The following is a 17,386-nucleotide window of genomic DNA, read 5'->3' as shown; positions in this document are numbered from 1 at the left end:
CAAAACCTGGAGAACTGCAGAGCATCTCTGATGACTTTGTGAGGCTGGGAAACCATGCAGCTTTTCACTCTGTAGTGGGTGCCATAGATGGGTGCCATGTGCGAATCAAAGCCCCTGGAGAACCTGATGCACAGTGCTACAGAAACCGGAAGCTCTACCCCTCTGTGCAATTTCAGGCTGTCTGTGACCACCAGGCAAAGTTTCTTGATGTTTTTATTTGCTTTCCTGGCTCAGTACATGATGCAAGGGTGCTCTGCTTTGTTCTACTCTCTGTTAATGTTATGTTCTGTTAGTGTGGTTAGAATAAACAATATAAACAATTCAATTGAAGTATGAATTTCAGTGTTATAATGAGCAACCTATTAAGTAAGTTTATATCAGTATAGAATACCTACTAAGGCATGCATTAGTTTTCAATGACTGCTTTAAAAACACACACAAATGGCAGTTCTCAACTTTAAAAAAAAAGGCAACTTTATTGTGAAACATGCATAAATTTATCTCAGTTAATTTTGTTAACTAACTTTTCTAGGAGGTTATACAAGCAGTCTGACCGATCCTGCTCTGCTCTCTTCTGTCTCCCCCTCAATTATACTTTAACAATAATTTACATATCTATACTACACTCAAATCAATACATAAAAATCAATAAAATACATAAATTATTCTACACAATTTCAGGTTAATCTTTGAACTTACTTTGTATTTATTTTTTAAGTTGTCCCATTTCTTTTACTTTGTCCGCAAGCCCCAAATCCAGAAGAATAGTTCTGTCAAAGAACAAACAAAAACAAATGATGGCATTAAGATGCTTTATAGTTGAGGAAAATAACACCATTTTAACTTCAGTGATCTACACAAAGGCTTCAATTTAAGTGTAATCAAACATTTTGCAAAATCTACCTACATATTTTAATTAGTTTAGAAAGATGTCTAAATGCATGAATGTATAACTTAAGCAATTATTAGCTTAATATTAGCTTAGATATGCTGTAACTGGCAATGCATTAGTTACGTATTAACTACTTTTCTAAAGTGGTTTTCTATCAACTTATTTGCCACAAACCTATTGTTTTATTATTGTAATCATAAGCAGTTAGCTAGCTGGTTGGATTAATGTATCAAAGTGTAAAAGCTGCATCATTTAAGATGGAATAGAATGAGAATATATTATCGTTTAACTAACTAGTTTAGCTAATATAAGCTCTTACTTCCATGCTGAGAGAGCTGAGTTTTTCTCCCCAGTGAAGAGCCTCTCCTTCTCTATGCGAGCCTTTATAAAGGCTTCTATTGCTGATCTGCTCCCTAAAAGAGTGGAAGTAATTTGTATATCTGAACACTGGCTATCACGTTAAACAGCCCACATACAGATCTTATAAACCCAACAGGTCTAAGTAACTATACAGAAAGGGATGACTGAGATAACTAATAAAATATTACGACGACTGAAAAAAAAAATGCTGATTATCGCTAGTCAGGCTACTTAGCTTTTGAGCTAACAAGCTAGTTAGCATCAGCCCATCTAAAACAATGCACTGGCGCTTCAAAACCCGCTAGCATAAATGCTAACACCTCGATATATATAAAAAAGAAAAAATGCGGATTTATGTTATTTTATGCCAAGAAAACTCATTAAACACCATAAAAACTTAAATAACTTACATTTGAAAATGACTTCACCGCTGGCCAATCCACTTCCGTCCGCCATGATGGAAGAAGTTGAGCTACGCTGTGCTGCCCCGCGCTGCATCATGGGATTGCCTTACCGGCTGAGGAAGGGTCTAATGCTCCCTTATTACAGGGTCAGAATAATGTATCTTAGTAGACAGCATTTTAAGGTACGAATTGGGACAGCCTACTTCTCGGGAACGCGCATCCCATGACGCAAGATGCTGTCTATGTAATAGTCTGTGTATGACCTTATTTAATTTTTGCTTTATGTCTATAGTGTTATTCACGAAAACACAGATCATTTCCATCTTGGTAAAAAATTGTATCTGAATGACCTTCCTCTAATCTAATATAATTTAACATGGTTTAAGAATATAAAATACTTTCTTAACAAATATTTTAATATTTAGCATATAGCTTGTCCAAAAACACAAAAAACGGTATGCCATGCACACTCATTAAACCAAAATAGGCCAATGACAATAATTAGTAATGTTTAAGAATATAAAATACTTTCTGAACAAACAATATTTTATTTTTTATTTTAAGCATATAGCCTAATAGCCTTTATTTTAAGCGTATAGCACTCTGCGCTTAACACACTAGCCGATACACGTGTTGTTTCTATCAACAACTAACTTGAAATAGCTTCATACCTCTGACTGTCCTTCGCATTGGACCAAATTTAACTCTATCTATCTTATGTAATGTTTCTCCTCACTTCAGAAGGCTCAGTTTTATTGGCTATTTAGCTACACACAGCTCTGCAATCTAAACTCTTCTGCTGTGGAAGCTCGAATGATGTGCTGAAAATCATTTATTTTTATTTTTGCAAATCCTGAAGACATCGCGAATAGAAAACCTACTGCCTGCTGACCGGCGTCGGAAAGCGGAGACGCCTCTGTTTACCAGCCGTAACTATAAAATAAAATATACCTAAACATATTAGTTACTAGCTATATATTTTTCTGACATTTATAAGGATTTATATGGACTTACTCCTAGATTAACATAGATGTTTTGTCTTTTGAGAATAAGACCGATACACCTGATGCTTATTCTCACTCATTCTCTCTCACATCGTGAAAGTCCAGTTTTGGAAATAAAAAAATGAAAAGAAAAAAGTTGTTTGACTAAAGATAAATCTATTTTATTTCAATTCGCTATTATTTAACTGAAATTCGCTTTTGTATTTGAAACAATCAGCTGCTAGTTTGGGCAGTTAATCGGACATACTTTCCCTCTGACACTGCACGACAAACGACGCATGATGAAGATGAAATTCAGCAAAGCAATCGCAAGTATTATCACACGCGGTGACATTGACATTGTGTGCTGATTCGTTGCAATTTTTTTTTCATTTGGGACATTATTCATGTAACTTGTCTGCTTGCTGACATGTGTTTAGATACTCATAAACAATATTTAATAACTTATTACCAGAGGTGGAAAGTAACGAATTACATTTACTCATGTCACTGAGTAATGTCATTGAGTAGATTAGATTTTATGAGTAATTTGTAATTTTTATAGTTTTTCAAATAGGTAATTTTACTTTTACTCAAGTACATTTTGACACAAGTCACTGTAAAAAGCCGTCTCTACCTGCAGCCCTGCCTGTATTGCGCTTCAGCTTCGGGACCCCTGCCATGCGATAAAATTGAGTTGTTTGGAGGGAGGTTATTTATGCATGGAGGAAAAAAAAGAACACAGCATTCCAACACCAACTCTTTACTGCTCCCCACAGTAAAATCTGGTGTAGGTTCATCATGCTGGGGGGCTGTGGATCAGTGCAGGTACTAGGAATCTTGTTAAAGTTGAGGGTCTCATGGATTCCAGTCAAAATCAGCAGATTCTTCAGAACAATGTTTAAGAATCAGTGAGAAAGTTGAAGTTAAAGCTCCGGGGCTGGATACTTCAACAAGACAACGACCCTAAACACTAAACACTGCTCACAATCTACTAAAGCACTAAAGCATTCATGCAGAGGAACAAGTACAACATTCTGGAATGATCATCTCAGTCCCCAGACCTGAATATTATAAAATTATAAAATCTGTGGTGTGATTTAAAGCGGCTGTTCATGATCAGAAACCATCAAACCTGACTGAACTGGAGATGATTTATAAAGAAGAATGATCCAAAATACCTTCAACCAGAAGCCAGACTCTCATTAGAAGCTATAGGAAGCATTTAGAGGCTGGTATTTCTCCTAAATTTATGCACCTGCCTAATATCTCTTGAAAAAAATAGAAATAATTATCTGATTGACTTAAACATCACTGACTATGTAAGATTAGGTTTATTTGCTGCAGCCTCTGTTTATATATATATATATATATATATATATATATATATATATATATATATATATATATATACACACACACACACACACACACACACACAGAGTCCCCTCCAAAAGTATTGTCACAGTAACCTGTTATTTCTGCTGTAGACTGAAAACATTAGGGTTTGAGGCAAAATATCAATATTTATGTTTTTATTTAAAGGTCTTTACATAGAAGGTTTTATATATAAGTTAACACCTTTAATAATATGTATTGTGTAGAAGGTACTGAACAAGTCACTGACAGGTGTGTTTTGTTGCTCAGGTGTGTCCTGATAAATCAATTATTCAAACAATAAACATGTTTATGGGTGGAAAAACAAGCGATCTTGAAGCTGAGAGAAGATGGAAAGCCATTGCACAAATACTATCCATAGCCAGAATAACTGTTTGGAATGTCCTGAGGAAAGAAAGTCATCACTGGTGTACTAAGTAACAGCTCTGGAAAAATAAGAGAACACTTTGAAATTATGAGTCTCTTTGATTTTATCAAAAAAAAAAAAAAAAAAAAGAAAATCTCTGGAATATAATCAAGAAGAAGATGGATGATCACAAGCCATCAAACCAAACTGAACTGCTTGAATTTTTGCACCAGGAGTAAAGCAGCATAAAGCTATCCAAAAGCAGTGTGTAAAGCCAGGCGGACACTGTGCGATTTTAGCCCGATTTTAAGCCCGATCTGGTCGGATGTGACTGAATTTCATGATCGGGCCGAATTTTAGCTTGATCGTGCGTCGTTTGTCGTGCAGTGTGAGAGGGGAAGCGATGTCCGATTAATTGCCCATACGAGCTGCGAATGGAGCAGTCGGACGCGACCAGGGATTTCTGACATGCCAGAAATTTTGGTCGCTTGTCTCACAGTGTGAGCTGTTTTGCGGGCCGATTTCTTAACGTCACGACCTGTTTTCCCAAATATATGCACAGTAACTATAAATTATTATTAGTCATATTTATTTCTGTCAGTTATAAGGATTTATATTTATGTTCGGTACACAGACTTATAGCTTAATATAGCAGACACAGGCATTCTGCTGTTTAATAATTTCAACAGATGCTTATTCTCAGTCAATAGCTGGAATTTTTGAAAAGAAAAATTAAAAGAGAAAATAACTTTGACAAACATAAATTTATTTTATTTCACTTTGCTATTATATCTGAAAAATAAAGCACATTGTCAACATCTGGTGCTGCCCGTCAATTATATACAACTTAAAACATGCACAGAAATATAAAGCTATATTTTATAATTCGTTTCTTTTCGCCAGGGCAAATTTATTAAAATTATAAATATATTAATTTATTAATTAAAATCTCGTCCAGTGCTCCAGAATATTAGCCACGCAAAGCCAGCTTAGCGCAGCGCGTGGCATTGCGCGCAGAATAACCTCTGTCTTCTAAAATAAACGTTTTAATAAATAAGGTCGGAGAGTGTAGTAAAATTAATGCTATTAAACTTACTAAAACTAATAAATGTACTGATAATTAATCAAGATAAATCGGACAAAATGCGCTGCGCCTCTCTCTCGCTCTCTTTTGCAGCGCGGAGCTGAATTCAGCGCGAGGCTACAGAAACTCAGTTCAGTTGAATAAAAATAAGTATGGGCCTGTAAGTACAAGCAAAGGACCTGTAAGTAAATATTGTCAAATATAAAGAATAGTTTGAGGTTTTGGTGAGCTGTTTTCATGATTTGAAACTGAAACTTAACTGAAACTTTGATTATTCTGCAGAAAGCCTGGGTTATTTTAAACGAATTTTTAATGAGTTTATATTTTATATTTATTCATTTTAATTTGTTTTCTTCTTTTATTAATCAAATCATTAAATATATATCTTCATAAGATATAATTTTTTTACCTTTTATGTCAATTTTTATGATCTTTTTAAAAGGTCCTATTTTTCCTTTTTTACGTATATATTTTATTCGTCTATAATAAATGTCAGTTTTTATTTCTAGTTTTTATATATATTTTTTAATCCCTTTTAAACTGTTAATGCTCAGCGGCACTGTAAATGAGGGTCCCTATCCAGTGTGAATAATCGATTGCTTGTTTAATATTCAGTGTTGCAAAACCAGTTTTTACATAAACAATAAACAGAATAAAAAATAAAATCATTTTATTTTATTTAAGCTGCTGGTGTTTCTTTCGCAGCCTGACGCGCAGTCATTTTTCTATGCGCTCTCCTTCTGTAAAACGGACAACCCGTAGAGTCCACGTCGCCTCAGCCACCTGCGAGTCCATGTACGTCTCTTCCGTGGACTTTCAGCGCACAACAGGGCACAAATAAGCAAAGAAGCGCTTTCTTTTGCAAGGCGACATGTTGTGTTGAAGCGAGAGTTTGTACGCAAAGAAAGCTCCGCCTACGGGCTGCGTTTAGACGTGCAGTGTAAGCTCCCCCGTCGCAGCAGGTCAGTCGGACCGTACAGTGTGTGCAGATGAATCGCAGGCGTTGTTCATACACGACAAACGATTCAAACGTGCAGTGTGAGCTCTCCAGAACGCATCCGATTACAAAAATCGCAAAAACCAAGGTTATTCCACCAAATATTGATTTCTGTACTCTCAAAACTTGAATGAAATGAATATGAACTTGTTTTCTTTGCATTATTTGAGGAAAATGAAAGCTCTGCATATTTTTGTTATTTCAGCCATTTCTTATTTTCTGCAAATAAATGCTCTAAATGAGAATATTTTTATTTGGGAGAATTGTTGTCTGTAGTTTATAGAATAAAACAACAATGTTCATTTTACTCAAACATAAACCTGTAATAGTAAAATCAGAGAGACTCAGAAACTGAAGTGATCTCTTCATTCTTTTTAGGGCTGTATGTCAAACAGGTAGATCAAGGAAAACGGAAAAGTAAATGACAGAAACATTGTGAGTTCTGTAAAGAAAAATAAATAATATAACTGTGATGTCAGCAACAACCTTCAGAGTGCAAACACATGCTTCACCAGCCGATGTAAACCACTAATTAGCAAGAAGAACAGGTAGCTCAGGTTGGATTTTGCCAAGAAGCACAGAGACAAGCCTGTGAACTGATTATGGACTTATAAGAGAAAGATTAACTTTTACCAATGTGCTGGAAAGGCTAAAGTGTGGAGAAAGAAAAGATCTGCTTATGATCCCAAACATACCAGCTCATCTGTGATACAGATGAAGCCTAGAGAAACATTTTGTATGTCAGTTTAAAAAGAGATGCATAGCCTTAAAAAACAATACAAAAGTCAGTGGGTCACAGGCTTGATGCAGTTCAACTAAATATTAAGTCTTATTCACTTTAATCTGTTTTAAGTTTACAGTGTTACTTATCAATACTTTGGTAACACTTTATAATGAGGGTACATGTCATGACATTAATTCCGGCATTCATTAAGGATGAAGTCATGAGGAATTATACAGGAACCAATATATGAGTTATGTATTAACTAGATTGCAGTTCCTACAGAAACTGCGAGTGTGATTGCAGTGCTGGCCGGGGTACCCAAACTTTTGACCCGTGGCTCCATTACACACAGTACTGGAGTTCTAGCTGCCGTCCTTCGATCTAGCTGCCATCCTCCGATGGCCCCATTCATTCCTATGGGGCCACTTCGTACGACAATCGTACGAAATTCGTATGTCGTAACGTTTCGTGACGCATATTTTCGGAAAGAGCTCAATAAGTTCTACAGGTCCTCAATTGGTTTCATCTTCGTATCTCAAAAATTGTGACGTACACGGCCGTGCAAAGTTCTGCCCATTCATTTTCAATGGGCAAAAAAGCGCACACTTACGAAGTTTTTACGAAAAACGTAAGTCCGATCGGAAAGCTGTATACAAGCCCACCATTCCCGATAAGGACGCACGTTTTGTCTTTTGAACGAAGTCGATATCTCGAAAACTGCGGCACTAGTTAACCGGACAAAAAACAGGTGGAATAATAAGAAGAAGAAGAAGAAGAAGAACTAGATTGCAGTTCCTGCAGAAACTGCGAGTGTGATTGCAGTGCTGGCTGGTATCTGCTAAGGTGTTGCTAGGTGGTTGCTAAGGTGTTGCTAGGTGGTTGCTAAGGTGTTGCTATGGTATCCGGGTTGGTTGCTAAGATGTTGCTAGGTGGTTGCTAAGGTATTGCTAGGCGGTTGCTAAGGTGTTGCTATGGTATCCGGGATGGTTGCTAAGGTGTTGCTAGGTGGTTGCTAGGGTGTTGCTAGGCGGTTGCTAAGGTGTTGCTATGGTATCCGGGGTGGTTGCTAAGGTGTTGCTAGGTGGTTGCTAGGTGGTTGCTAGGCGGTTGCTAAGGTGTTGCTATGGTATCCGGGGTGGTTGCTAAGGTGTTGCTAAGTGGTTGCTAGGTGGTTGCTAAGGTGTTGCTAGGCGGTTGCTAAGGTGTTGCTATGGTATCCAGGGTGGTTGCTAAGGTGTTGCTAGGTGGTTGCTAGGGTGTTGCTAGGCAGTTGCTAAGGTGTTGCTATGGTATCCGGGGTGGTTGCTAAGGTGTTGCTAGGTGGTTGCTAGGGTGTTGCTAGGCGGTTGCTAAGGTGTTGCTATGGTATCCAGGGTGGTTGCTAAGGTGTTGCTAGGTGGTTGCTAGGTTGTTGCTAGGGTGTTGCTATGGTATCCGGGGTGGTTGCTAAGGTGTTGCTAGGTGGTTGCTAGGTGGTTGCTAGGGTGTTGCTAGGCGGTTGCTAAGGTGTTGCTATGGTATCCAGGGTGGTTGCTAAGGTGTTGCTAGGTGGTTGCTAAGGTGTTGCTAGGCGGTTGCTAAGGTGTTGCTATGGTATCCGGGGTGGTTGCTAAGGTGTTGCTAGGTGGTTGCTAGGTGGTTGCTAAGGTGTTGCTATGGTATCCGGGGTGGTTGCTAAGGTGTTGCTAAGTGGTTGCTATGCGGTTGCTAAGGTGTTGCTAGGCGGTTGCTAAGGTGTTGCTATGGTATCCGGGGAGGTTGCTAAGGTGTTGCTAGGTGGTTGCTAGGTGGTTGCTAAGGTGTTGCTAGGCGGTTGCTAAGGTGTTGCTATGGTATCTGTGGTGGTTGCTATGGTGTTTCTAGGTGGTTGCTAGGTGATTTATATGCATAAATTAGATTAAATGGTGTTTGCACGTTGCTACGCAACGTGCAAATACATCAATCAGCTATGCACGCTAGGTTGCTCTGGCCGTTCGGGGGTGTCCAAACTTTTGACCCGTGGCTCCATTACACACAGTACTGGGGGGCCGGGGTGTCCAAACTTTTGACCCATGGCTCCATTACACACAGTACTGGGGGGGGCCGGGGTGTCCAAACTTTTGACCTAACGCTGATTTATCCCATAGCTGCTCCATACACTCACAGTACTGGAGTTCTAGCTACCTGTCCTTCGATCTAGCTGCCGTCCTCTGATTGGCCCCATTCATTCCAATGGGGCCACTTCGTACGACATTCGTACGAAATCCGTACGTCGTAACTTTTCGTAACGCATATTTTCGGAAAGAGCTCAATAAGTTCTACAGGTCCTCAATTGGTTTCATCTTCGTATTTCAAAAATTGCGACGTCCACGGGCGTGCAAAGTTCTGCCCATTCATTTTCAATGGGCAAAAAAACGCGTACTTACGAAGTTTTTACGAAAAACGTAAGTCCGATCGGAAAGCTGTATACAAGCCCACCATTCCCGATATGGACGCACGTTTTCTCTTTTGAACGAAGTCGATATTTCGAAAACTGCGGCACTAGTTAACCGGACAAAAAACAGGTGGAATAATAAGAAGAAGAAGAAGAAGAAGAACTAGATTGCAGTTCCTGCAGAAACTGCGAGTGTGATTGCAGTGCTGGCTGGTATCTGCTAAGGTGTTGCTAGGTGGTTGCTAAGGTGTTGCTAGGTGGTTGCTAAGGTGTTGCTATGGTATCCGGGGTGGTTGCTAAGATGTTGCTAGGTGGTTGCTAGGTGGTTGCTAAGGTATTGCTAGGCGGTTGCTAAGGTGTTGCTATGGTATCCGGGGTGGTTGCTAAGGTGTTGCTAGGTGGTTGCTAGGTGGTTGCTAGGCGGTTGCTAAGGTGTTGCTATGGTATCCGGGGTGGTTGCTAAGGTGTTGCTAGGTGGTTGCTAGGTGGTTGCTAAGGTGTTGCTATGGTATCCGGGGTGGTTGCTAAGGTGTTGCTAAGTGGTTGCTAGGTGGTTGCTAAGGTGTTGCTAGGCGGTTGCTAAGGTGTTGCTATGGTATCCAGGGTGGTTGCTAAGGTGTTGCTAGGTGGTTGCTAGGGTGTTGCTAGGCGGTTGCTAAGGTGTTGCTATGGTATCCGGGGTGGTTGCTAAGGTGTTGCTAGGTGGTTGCTAGGGTGTTGCTCGGCGGTTGCTAAGGTGTTGCTATGGTATCCGGGGTGGTTGCTAAGGTGTTGCTAAGTGGTTGCTAGGTGGTTGCTAAGGTGTTGCTAGGCGGTTGCTAAGGTGTTGCTATGGTATCCGGGGTGGTTGCTAACGTGTTGCTAGGTGGTTGCTAGGTGGTTGCTAGGCGGTTGCTAGGTGGTTGCTAGGTGGTTGCTAGGCGGTTGCTAAGGTGTTGCTATGGTATCCGGGGTGGTTGCTAAGGTGTTGCTAGGTGGTTGCTAGGTGGTTGCTAGGGTGTTGCTAGGCGGTTGCTAAGGTGTTGCTATGGTATCCGGGGTGGTTGCTAAGGTGTTGCTAGGTGGTTGCTAGGTGGTTGCTAGGGTGTTGCTAGGCGGTTGCTAAGGTGTTGCTATGGTATCCGGGGTGGTTGCTAAGGTGTTGCTAGGTGGTTGCTAGGTGGTTGCTAGGCGGTTGCTAAGGTGTTGCTATGGTATCCGGGGTGGTTGCTAAGGTGTTGCTAGGTGGTTGCTAGGTGGTTGCTAGGTGGTTGCTAAGGTGTTGCTATGGTATCCGGGGTGGTTGCTAAGGTGTTGCTAAGTGGTTGCTAGGTGGTTGCTAAGGTGTTGCTAGGCGGTTGCTAAGGTGTTGCTATGGTATCCGGGGTGGTTGCTAAGGTGTTGCTAGGTGGTTGCTAGGTGGTTGCTAGGTGGTTGCTAAGGTGTTGCTATGGTATCCGGGGTGGTTGCTAAGGTGTTGCTAAGTGGTTGCTAGGTGGTTGCTAAGGTGTTGCTAGGCGGTTGCTAAGGTGTTGCTATGGTATCCGGGGTGGTTGCTAAGGTGTTGCTAGGTGGTTGCTAGGGTGTTGCTAGGCGGTTGCTAAGGTGTTGCTATGGTATCCGGGGTGGTTGCTAAGGTGTTGCTAGGTGGTTGCTAGGGTGTTGCTCGGCGGTTGCTAAGGTGTTGCTATGGTATCCGGGGTGGTTGCTAAGGTGTTGCTAAGTGGTTGCTAGGTGGTTGCTAAGGTGTTGCTAGGCGGTTGCTAAGGTGTTGCTATGGTATCCGGGGGGGTTGCTAACGTGTTGCTAGGTGGTTGCTAGGTGGTTGCTAGGCGGTTGCTAGGTGGTTGCTAGGTGGTTGCTAGGCGGTTGCTAAGGTGTTGCTATGGTATCCGGGGTGGTTGCTAAGGTGTTGCTAGGTGGTTGCTAGGTGGTTGCTAGGGTGTTGCTAGGCGGTTGCTAAGGTGTTGCTATGGTATCCGGGGTGGTTGCTAAGGTGTTGCTAGGTGGTTGCTAGGGTGTTGCTAGGCGGTTGCTAAGGTGTTGCTATGGTATCCGGGGTGGTTGCTAAGGTGTTGCTAGGTGGTTGCTAAGGTGTTGCTAGGCGGTTGCTAAGGTGTTGCTATGGTATCCGGGGTGGTTGCTAAGGTGTTGCTAGGTGGTTGCTAGGCGGTTGCTAAGGTGTTGCTATGGTATCCGGGGTGGTTGCTAAGGTGTTGCTAAGTGGTTGCTATGCGGTTGCTAAGGTGTTGCTAGGCGGTTGCTAAGGTGTTGCTATGGTATCCGGGGAGGTTGCTAAGGTGTTGCTAGGTGGCTGCTAAGGTGTTGCTAGGCGGTTGCTAAGGTGTTGCTATGGTATCTGTGGTGGTTGCTATGGTGTTTCTAGGTGGTTGCTAGGTGATTTATATGCATAAATTAGATTAAATGGTGTTTGCACGTTGCTACGCAACATCAATCAGCTATGCACGCTAGGTTGCTCTGGCCGTTCGGGGGTGTCCAAACTTTTGACCCGTGGCTCCATTACACACAGTACTGGGGGGGCCGGGGTGTCCAAACTTTTGACCCGTGGCTCCATTACACACAGTACTGGGGGGCCGGGGTGTCCAAACTTTTGACCTAATGCTGTTTTATCCCATAGCTGCTCCATACACTCACAGTACTGGAGTTCTAGCTACCTGTCCTTCGATCTAGCTGCCGTCCTCCGATTGGCCCCATTCATTCCAATGGGGCCACTTCGTACGACAATCGTACGAAATCCGTACGACGTAACTTTTCGTAACGCATATTTTCGGAAAGAGCTCAATAAGTTCTACAGGTCCTCAATTGGTTTCATCTTCGTATTTCAAAAATTGCGATGTCCACGGGCGTGCAAAGTTCTGCCCATTCATTTTCAATGGGCAAAAAAACGCGTACTTACGAAGTTTTTACGAAAAACGTAAGTCCGATCGGAAAGCTGTATACAAGCACACCATTCCCGATATGGACGCACGTTTTCTCTTTTGAACGAAGTCGATATTTCGAAAACTGCGGCACTAGTTAACCGGACAAAAAACAGGTGGAACTAGATTGCAGTTCCTACAGAAACTGCGAGTGTGATTGCAGTGCTGGCCGGGGTACCCAAACTTTTGACCCGTGGCTCCATTACACACAGTACTGGAGTTCTAGCTGCCGTCCTTCGATCTAGCTGCCATCCTCCGATGGCCCCATTCATTCCTATGGGGCCACTTCGTACGACAATCGTACGAAATTCGTATGTCGTAACGTTTCGTGACGCATATTTTCGGAAAGAGCTCAATAAGTTCTACAGGTCCTCAATTGGTTTCATCTTCGTATCTCAAAAATTGTGACGTACACGGCCGTGCAAAGTTCTGCCCATTCATTTTCAATGGGCAAAAAAGCGCACACTTACGAAGTTTTTACGAAAAACGTAAGTCCGATCGGAAAGCTGTATACAAGCCCACCATTCCCGATAAGGACGCACGTTTTGTCTTTTGAACGAAGTCGATATCTCGAAAACTGCGGCACTAGTTAACCGGACAAAAAACAGGTGGAACTAGATTGCAGTTCCTACAGAAACTGCGAGTGTGATTGCAGTGCTGGCTGGTATCTGCTATGGTGTTGCTAAGGTGTTGCTATGGTATCCGGGGTGGTTGCTAAGGTGTTGCTAGGTGGTTGCTAAGGTGTTGCTAGGCGGTTGCTAAGGTGTTGCTATGGTATCCGGGGTGGTTGCTAAGGTGTTGCTAGGTGGTTGCTAGGTGGTTGCTAGGTGGTTGCTAGGGTGTTGCTAGGTGGTTGCTAAGGTGTTGCTATGGTATCCAGGGTGGTTGCTAAGGTGTTGCTAGGTGGTTGCTAGGGTGTTGCTAGGCGGTTGCTAAGGTGTTGCTATGGTATCCGGGGTGGTTGCTAAGGTGTTGCTAGGTGGTTGCTAGGTGGTTGCTAGGGTGTTGCTAGGCGGTTGCTAAGGTGTTGCTATGGTATCCGGGGTGGTTGCTAAGGTGTTGCTAGGTGGTTGCTAGGTGGTTGCTAGGGTGTTGCTAGGCGGTTGCTAAGGTGTTGCTATGGTATCCGGGGTGGTTGCTAGGGTGTTGCTAGGTGGTTGCTAGGTGGTTGCTAAGGTGTTGCTAGGCGGTTGCTAAGGTGTTGCTATGGTATCCGGGGTGGTTGCTAGGGTGTTGCTAGGTGGTTGCTAAGGTGTTGCTATGGTATCCGGGGTGGTTGCTAAGGTGTTGCTAGGTGGTTGCTAGGGTGTTGCTAGGCGGTTGCTAAGGTGTTGCTATGGTATCCGGGGTGGTTGCTAAGGTGTTGCTAGGTGGTTGCTAGGTGGTTGCTAGGGTGTTGCTAGGCGGTTGCTAAGGTGTTGCTATGGTATCCGGGGTGGTTGCTAAGGTGTTGCTAGGTGGTTGCTAGGTGGTTGCTAAGGTGTTGCTAGGCGGTTGCTAAGGTGTTGCTATGGTATCCGGGGTGGTTGCTAGGGTGTTGCTAGGTGGTTGCTAAGGTGTTGCTAGGCGGTTGCTAAGGTGTTGCTATGGTATCCGGGGTGGTTGCTAAGGTGTTGCTAGGTGGTTGCTAGGTGGTTGCTAGGGTGTTGCTAGGCGGTTGCTAAGGTGTTGCTATGGTATCCGGGGTGGTTGCTAAGGTGTTGCTAGGTGGTTGCTAGGTGGTTGCTAGGGTGTTGCTAGGTGGTTGCTAAGGTGTTGCTATGGTATCCGGGGTGGTTGCTAAGGTGTTGCTAGGTGGTTGCTAGGTGGTTGCTAAGGTGTTGCTAGGCAGTTGCTAAGGTGTTGCTATGGTATCCGGGGTGGTTGCTAAGGTGTTGCTAGGTGGTTGCTAAGGTGTTGCTAGGCGGTTGCTAAGGTGTTGCTATGGTATCCAGGGTGGTTGCTAAGGTGTTGCTAGGTGTTTGCTAGGTGGTTGCTAAGGTGTTGCTAGGCGGTTGCTAAGGTGTTGCTATGGTATCCTGGGTGGTTGCTAAGGTGTTGCTAGGTGGTTGCTAAGGTGTTGCTAGGTGGTTGCTAGGTGATGTATATGCATAAATTAGATTAAATGGTGTTTGCACGTTGCTACGCAACGTGCAAATACATCAATCAGCTATGCACGCTAGGTTGCTTTGGCCGTTCGGGGGTGTCCAAACTTTTGACCCGTGGCTCCATTACACACAGTACTGGGGGGGCCGGGGTGTCCAAACTTTTGACCCGTGGCTCCATTACACACAGTACTGGGGGGCCGGGGTGTCCAAACTTTTGACCTAATGCTGTTTTATCCCATAGCTGCTCCATACACTCACAGTACTGGAGTTCTAGCTACCTGTCCTTCGATCTAGCAGCCGTCCTCCGATTGGCCCCATTCATTCCAATGGGGCCACTTCGTACGACAATCGTACGAAATCCGTACGTCGTAACTTTTCGTAACGCATATTTTCGGAAAGAGCTCAATAAGTTCTACAGGTCCTCAATTGGTTTCATCTTCGTATTTCAAAAGTTGCGACGTCCACGGGCGTGCAAAGTTCTGGCCATTCATTTTCAATGGGCAAAAAAACGCGTACTTACGAAGTTTTTACGAAAAACGTAAGTCCGATCGGAAAGCTGTATACAAGCCCACCATTCCCGATAAGGACGCACGTTTTCTCTTTTGGACGAAGTCGATATTTCGAAAACTGCGGCACTAGTTAACCGGACAAAAAACAGGTGGAATAATAATAATAACTAGATTGCAGTTCCTGCAGAAACTGCGAGTGTGATTGCAGTGCTGGCTGGTGCTAAGGTGTTGCTAAGGTGTTGCTATGGTATCCGGGGTGGTTGCTAAGATGTTGCTAGGTGGTTGCTAAGGTGTTGCTAGGCGGTTGCTAAGGTGTTGCTATGGTATCTGGGGTGGTTGCTAAGGTGTTGCTAGGTGATTACTAGGTGGTTGCTAAGGTGTTGCTAGGCGGTTGCTAAGGTGTTGCTAGGCGGTTGCTAAGGTGTTGCTATGGTATTTGGGGTGGTTGCTAAGGTGTTGCTAGGTGGTTGCTAGGTGGTTGCTAAGGTGTTGCTAGGCGGTTGCTAAGGTGTTGCTATGGTATCCGGGGTGGTTGCTAAGGTGTTGCTAGGTGGTTGCTAGGTGGTTGCTAGGGTGTTGCTAGGCGGTTGCTAAGGTGTTGCTATGGTATCCGGGGTGGTTGCTAAGGTGTTGCTAGGTGGTTGCTAGGTGGTTGCTAGGGTGTTGCTAGGCGGTTGCTAAGGTGTTGCTATGGTATCCGGGGTGGTTGCTAAGGTGTTGGTAGGTGGTTGCTAGGTGGTTGCTAGGGTGTTACTAGGCGGTTGCTAAGGTGTTGCTATGGTATCCGGGGTGGTTGCTAAGGTGTTGCTAGGTGGTTGCTAGGTGGTTGCTAGGGTGTTGCTAGGCGGTTGCTAAGGTGTTGCTATGGTATCCGGGGTGGTTGCTAAGGTGTTGCTAGGTGGTTGCTAGGTGGTTGCTAGGGTGTTGCTAGGCGGTTGCTAAGGTGTTGCTATGGTATCCGGGGTGGTTGCTAAGGTGTTGCTAGGTGGTTGCTAGGTGGTTGCTAGGGTGTTGCTAGGCGGTTGCTAAGGTGTTGCTATGGTATCCGGGGTGGTTGCTAAGGTGTTGCTAGGTGGTTGCTAGGGTGTTGCTAGGCGGTTGCTAGGTGGTTGCTAAGGTGTTGCTATGGTATTCGGGGTGGTTGCTAAGGTGTTGCTAGGTGGTTGCTAGGTGGTTGCTAGGGTGTTGCTAGGCGGTTGCTAAGGTGTTGCTATGGTATCCGGGGTGGTTGCTAAGGTGTTGCTAGGTGGTTGCTAGGTGGTTGCTAGGGTGTTGCTAGGCGGTTACTAAGGTGTTGCTATGGTATCCGGGGTGGTTGCTAAGGTGTTGCTAGGTGGTTGCTAGGTGGTTGCTAGGGTGTTGCTAGGCGGTTGCTAGGTGGTTGCTAAGGTGTTGCTATGGTATTCGGGGTGGTTGCTAAGGTGTTGCTAGGTGGTTGCTAGGTGGTTGCTAGGGTGTTGCTAGGCGGTTGCTAAGGTGTTGCTATGGTATCCGGGGTGGTTGCTAAGGTGTTGCTAAGTGGTTGGTAGGTGGTTGCTAAGGTGTTGCTAGGCGGTTGCTAAGGTGTTGCTATGGTATCTGGGGTGGTTACTAAGGTGTTGCTAGGTGGTTGCTAGGTGGTTGCTAAGGTGTTGCCAGGCGGTTGCTAAGTTGTTGCTATGGTATCTGGGGTGGTTGCTAAGGTGTTGCTAGGTGGTTGCTAGGTGGTTGCTAGGGTGTTGCTAGGCGGTTGCTAAGGTGTTGCTATGGTATCCGGGATGGTTGCCAAGGTGTTGCTAGGTGGTTGCTAGGTGGTTGCTAGGGTGTTGCTAGGCGGTTGCTAAGGTGTTGCTATGGTATCCGGGGTGGTTGCTATGGTGTTTCTAGGTGGTTGCTAGGTAATTTATATGCATAAATTAGATTAAATGGTGTTTGCACGTTGCTACGCAACGTGCAAATACATCAATCAGCTATGCACGCTAGGTTGCTCTGGCCGTTCGGGGGTGTCCAAACTTTTGACCCGTGGCTCCATTACACACAGTACTGGGGGGCCGGGGTGTCCAAACTTTTGACCCATGGCTCCATTACACACAGTACTGGGGGGGGGCCGGGGTGTCCAAACTTTTGACCCATGGCTCCATTACACACAGTACTGGGGGGGGGCCGGGGTGTCCAAACTTTTGACCTAACGCTGATTTATCCCATAGCTGCTCCATTACACACAGTACTGGAGTTCTAGCTACCTGTCCTTCGATCTAGCTGCCGTCCTCCGATTGGCCCCATTCATTCCAA

At 44.0% G+C, this 17,386-nt stretch overlaps 1 long non-coding RNA gene across 5 annotated transcripts; it reads left to right on the top strand.

Annotated features, from left to right (window-relative positions):
• Positions 1-7,968: 7,968 nt before the first annotated feature.
• LOC125786809 (uncharacterized) lies at positions 7,969-15,551 on the top strand. 5 transcript variants are annotated; one of them, XR_007428829.1, is made up of 5 exons: positions 8,717-8,855; positions 13,336-13,380; positions 13,718-13,771; positions 14,022-14,097; positions 15,515-15,551. It is a non-coding gene; the product is annotated as an uncharacterized LOC125786809 (long non-coding RNA). The 5 variants fall into 5 exon arrangements; XR_007428832.1 differs by lacking the exon at positions 8,717-8,855 and adding an exon at positions 10,054-10,118; XR_007428831.1 differs by lacking the exons at positions 8,717-8,855; positions 13,336-13,380 and adding an exon at positions 7,969-8,075.
• The last annotated feature ends 1,835 nt before the right edge of the window (positions 15,552-17,386 follow it).

Source organism: Astyanax mexicanus, chromosome 22, assembly GCF_023375975.1.
Source record: "Astyanax mexicanus isolate ESR-SI-001 chromosome 22, AstMex3_surface, whole genome shotgun sequence".
NCBI classification, from domain to species: Eukaryota; Metazoa; Chordata; class Actinopteri; order Characiformes; family Acestrorhamphidae; genus Astyanax; species Astyanax mexicanus.
The sequence above is the reverse complement of the archived record's forward strand: the minus strand, read 5'-3'. Positions and strand labels throughout refer to the sequence as shown.